The following is a 5558-nucleotide window of genomic DNA, read 5'->3' as shown; positions in this document are numbered from 1 at the left end:
TCTTCTTCCTCCTCCTCCTCCTCCTCTTCGTCTTCCTCCTCTTCGTCTTCTTCTTCTTCTTCTTCTTCTTCCTCCTCTTCCTCCTCTTCCTCTTCCTTCTCCTCTTCCTCTTCCTCTTCCTCTTCCTCTTCTTCTTCTTCTTCTTCTTCTTCTTCTTCTCCTCCTCCTCCTCCTCTTCTTTTTCTTATTCTTCACCTTCTTCTTCACCTTTCTTCTTTCTTTCTTTTTTTCGAACTGGTTTGCAATACTTTTATTGCGTAATAATGTTGACCATTATCATCAAACATCATTACACAATTATTATAGATCATTCTTTTTTAAAATAAAAAAATATTTTAATCTGTTTATATGATGACTTAACACAAAAGTTTAAGTAGTTATTTGGACATGTGATATGAAATAAGAGAGTGAAGAAATATCTGAATCTTATAATTTTAAATTAAAGATATGTAGAACGTGTGGTCTTAAACATGACATATGAAAACTAAAACTAACTTAGAGAACTTTTTTAAATGGTTAAAAAGAAAACCAACACAAACAAACTGAGAGATTGAGTATATATTAATCTCTAATATTACTTTTGAGACCACAGATTCAGACAATTCAGTGTTAGTTCATGCACCAACAAATAAAATTCTAATGAACCTGGTAATCTGCAAATATATTATTTATAATACTGTATTTAGCAAAACTGAAAAATCCCAGTATGCATATATATAAAGAAAAAGTGTGAAGCAAAAACAAGTGACTAGGACATTGGAAATTATAGCCAAAACCATCAAATACTTTTGTCCAAACTCAAAATTGAAATGCCTATAAATATCCATTCTCAATGCTCTCACAAACTAATCAATTTTTGCCAAAACTAAGTATCTTAATACTCCTCAGTTGAAATTTTAAATCCTTTTTTTTACAAAACTAAAATGGCCAAGAATGTGAGTTTAGATTCAGTGGAACCAATATTAGCCATGGCTAAGCAATGCTCTCATGGTACTTTGTCTTTCTTTGCCTTGTCCCCTCAACCCCCCCACGCCAAGTGGTGGAGCGACATTGAATTCAGGGGTTCATCCGAATCCCCTTCGTCGGAAAATTATGCTATTTTTACAAGGTTAAAAATATTTTTATGTATATATAGTAGATGTTGAACCCCTTTAACTAGTCCGTATATTTACTTCTGAACCCCTCATTGAAAATTCTGGCTCAGCCACTGCCCCACATCTCCCCCTCCTCTTCCAAGCTAAGCTTGATCATCAGATGAGTGATATATTTATTGTAAATGTAGAAGGAGTAGTAGCAGGAGCAAAAGCAGCAGTTGTTGCTACTGTCATTCCAACTGTAAGTTATAACATCTATTTCAATAGTTTTCCAGATTTAGAGTGTGTGTTGTACCATGGGTTATAAAAGATATATTGATAATAATGTCAAAGCATTAGTTGAAATATCAACATGAAGTTAAGAGAGACATTAAAATCTTGAAGAACTCTGTAAGAGAATTCAAATTCTATTAGAGTTTTTGGACGCCACTCTACGTCAACCCTAAATTATTTCTATAAAAAGGGGACAAATATTCTCCTTGAAGAGACATCTTCAATATTCCACAAATCATGGATATTCATAAAGGGATCAACAATCTTGATAAAAAGATCGGGATCTTTAATATCCCACAAAATCATAAGATATTCATAAAGACATCATCCTCCGATTGAAAAATATCGTACATTTGAGAAAATACGCTACTAACGGCCCTCGAATTACGGAGAAATCAAGAAATCGAGTGAGAGAAATCAAGAGAAGAACAGATTTGTAACACATTGTTTATCAATAAAAAAAACATATTTCTTCATATTTTTATTTGTGATTGCAATTTAGTTCTGTCACTGCATAAATTTGTTGTAAACAACAGCTACTGGCATGGCATATTTTGTTGTAGCTGACAAGACTGTTCTCAAAACTGCTAGGAAAAACTTCTTCAAACAGGCCTAATTGAGGCTCACAATTAAATCACTAAATTCTTTTTAAGTATCCAACACCAACAGTAACATTAGTGTAATCCCTGTTAGTGTTACTAGGGAGAATTGAGCACAAGAAAAATGGCATTCAGTTTATGTATAGCCAACATCATCAACATCTATTGTTGTCAATACAATGAAGTTGACTTTTCTCCAGTTTGATTTCATATATTCTCACTCAACTAACAAATTTTGTCTCGATCAAAAAATCACTCTAATTTTATACTTTAACTTTGTTTTGTCTAAGATGACAGTTATACTTAAATAAAATTCTATATCGATCACGTCTAAACAGTGAAAAGATATCTACTAATACTATAAATTTTATTAAATCTTTTTGGCAAACCTAAAGTGATTAGACATTTCTTAACATTAAAGAATTTCATAAACTAGAATTAAATAAGTACTTTTGCGAAACTAATTGTGACTGTGGAATTAATTGAATATAACTAATCCTTTTAAATATTAGTTAGGCAAAAAAATAAATCCTAGATGTATCTCATGTATACAGAAGACCTCTTTTTTTGTTGTTGTTGGGTAGACCCGTTTTCATTATATCAATGTATTTTTTATTTTTTCATATAAATGCATTTATATATCACTTTAAACTACTAAATAGTAAGCATCTCGTTCTCCAAATTATTTTTTAAGGCTTATGATTAAACATCAATTATTGGCCCTGAAATTTTTGGGCTCCAATTTTTTTTTTTTCCAATTAGTGTCAAGTATTTGCATCGATTTTTGAATTAATTTAATTTTGAGACTAGTTCAATTTTGAGACTTAAATAGAAAATACTATCGAGCAAGGTTTCTTAGTTCCGAGGCTAAAATTCAAAATCTCTCATGAATAGAGGTTAAGGCTCAAATTTTATGTATAATAGATTCATAGGTGAAGCGTTAAAGACTTAAAGTTTGTTTTAGACCACCATTTTAATTTATTAAGCCACCTGCCCAATATATATGTGGATGGACCCCACAATATTGTCAATTTGTGAAGCCATCATCTGGCCACTTCACAAGATCTCAAAATCATCATCAAATAGCCACTTCAGAAGACCTCTAAATCATCATCAATATCTCCACCTGTTCTAAAGCATTATAAATAGGAATTTAGTTCTTATCATGCTTCAGTGTATTGGTAGGTTAAAGAAAATTTTAATTTGCATTTTGGTCAAGATCATTATCAGGTATTCCCTATTAAATTTCTTTTTATCGAGATCATTTCATATAACAGTTTAACTTTGCAGAAAAGTAGCTTAATAAGTGTACTATTAATTTTTTTTTCCTTAAAAAATTACTGGTAGCAAGAATACATGGATACTCAGTTCAAAATTCCATATATAGAGAAAAATCCACTATTTAGATCATATAAACAAGAGTTAATAGAACTTTTGAGGGTTGCATCATAACGACCCAATGACAAAATTAGAAATTTCATTGGTTTTAAAGGTTTAGTATGTATACGTAAAAAATAGTTTTGACCGATATATGTTATATAATTTTTTCTAAACAAAGTATAATTTTCTGATAAATGATGTTCAGACTGACCATCATTCGATATACACTGACTGACTCTAACTCATTTCCTTTACCAAACAGTTTTTGTAACTTCTTCAAGCTGAAAAATGGAGTTGTGCACACAAACTGCTGTGGCTGATGGGGTTTAAATTATACGTCGCTCTGGCAATCATCATCCTGCTGTTGGGGAGATTATTTTCTTGCATATGCTGATCTTTCAGTATATAAATAAATATTTTTTATATCGTCAGTATATATATATATTTATATATATATATATATATATATATATGAATTAATACATTTGAGTAACATATATATTCCCAAATAGGTAGCTAATAAGGAAGAAGAGAAGCAACATGAAGACCTAAAAGAAGAAGTGAAAAAGATGCTAGTGATGGCTCCTTCTAAATCTTTGCAAAAGCTTGATCTTATCAACACAATTCAACGTTTTTGTGTAGATTGTCATTTTGCACATGAGATTGAGGAATCATTGAGTTATATGTACACTCATTATGAAGAATGGATTAGTGAAGTTGATGGCAATGACCTTCATGCTATTGCCCTATGCTTTCGATTACTTAGGCAACAAGGTTATTATGTTTCATGTGGTAAGTATCGTTCAAACTAAATGATGAAAAAAATTAGTTTCATGAAAATATATTTGTCTAATTCCTCCAAAATTTGATGCAGATGCTTTTAGGAAGTTCACCGACAACCAAGGAAATTTTAAGAAAGAATTGGTTAACGATGTACATAGAATGTTGAGTTTATATGAGGCAGCACAATATAGAGTACATGACGAAGAAATTCTGGATGAAGCACTAAATTTCACCATCACTCAACTGAAACTAATTTTGCCTAAATTGAGCAACTCTCATCTTGCACAACAAGTGAGCAACGCACTGAAATTTTCAATTAAAGATGGTGTGGTGAAGGTAGAAACAAAGAAATACATATCATTTTACCAAGAAAATCATGAATCATGCAATCAAGTGTTACTAAACTTTGCCAAATTAGACTTCAACATCCTGCAAAGGTTGCATAAAAAAAAGTTATGTGATATCACAAGGTAACTCGCCGCACACATCTTAACCTTTGGTGAAATATTGAAATCCAAACATTTTCCAATTAAACACTCAATTTGTTGTAGGTGGTGGAAAGAATTGGAAGTGGTGAAGGCATTACCTTATGTCAGAGACAGATTGGCTGAGTTATACTTCTGGAGCTTAGGCTGCTACTATGAGCTTCACTATAGCTTTGGGAGGAAAATTATAACAAAATTTTTATTCTTCACTTCCATTATAGATGACATCTATGGAACAATAGATGAACTTACTCTCTTTGCAGAGGCAATTGAAAGGTGGCAATTCTTATTGTTATACACTCACATACACATGCTCTTTTATCCCAGTAAAATATGATTTGCATGATTTTGATGTTTGTGATATATGCAGGTGGAATATTGATGCGTCAGAACAGTTACCATCATATATGAAGATTATTTATTGTGGTCTTGTAGATGTTTTCAATGAAGTTGAGAAAGAATTGGCAAGTGAAAACAAGTCATTTCTAATCGACTATTGCATAACTGAGGTACTTATTATAAATAAAAAAGTAGCAAACAATTACTTAAATTGATCAACACCAACAATGAAAATACATAAATGTGCCCGTAACTTGACCTGATCAGCTGACAACCCTTCAACTTTAGATGTACACAAATACACAAATAGACACTTAAAGATGTAAAATTGAATAAGTAGACACATATGTCGAACTTGGTATCTTCCGACCCCTCATAGAACGCGTGTATTAACTTATTTAACTTTACACAAGTTTATGTGTCTACTTGTGCACATTCAAAATTGAAGGCATAAATATCAGCTGAGGTCAAATTAAGTGGCATATTAATATATTGTGTCTTATAGTTTTTATAACTGATTAGTCAAACTAGATTTTTAGGAGAATTTTATAACAAGTTTTGCTAATTTTTTGTTTCCAGATGAAAAAGGTGTCAAGGGCATACTT

At 31.6% G+C, this 5558-nt stretch overlaps 1 pseudogene; it reads left to right on the top strand.

Moving 5' to 3' along the window:
* Positions 1–3634: 3634 nt before the first annotated feature.
* The window catches only part of LOC107846753, a 5845-nt pseudogene continuing 3921 nt past the window's right edge, over positions 3635–5558 (top strand).

This window comes from Capsicum annuum, chromosome 9 (genome assembly GCF_002878395.1).
Source record: "Capsicum annuum cultivar UCD-10X-F1 chromosome 9, UCD10Xv1.1, whole genome shotgun sequence".
Classification (NCBI taxonomy): Eukaryota; Viridiplantae; Streptophyta; class Magnoliopsida; order Solanales; family Solanaceae; genus Capsicum; species Capsicum annuum.
This window is presented reverse-complemented; position numbering and strand designations above follow the sequence as displayed.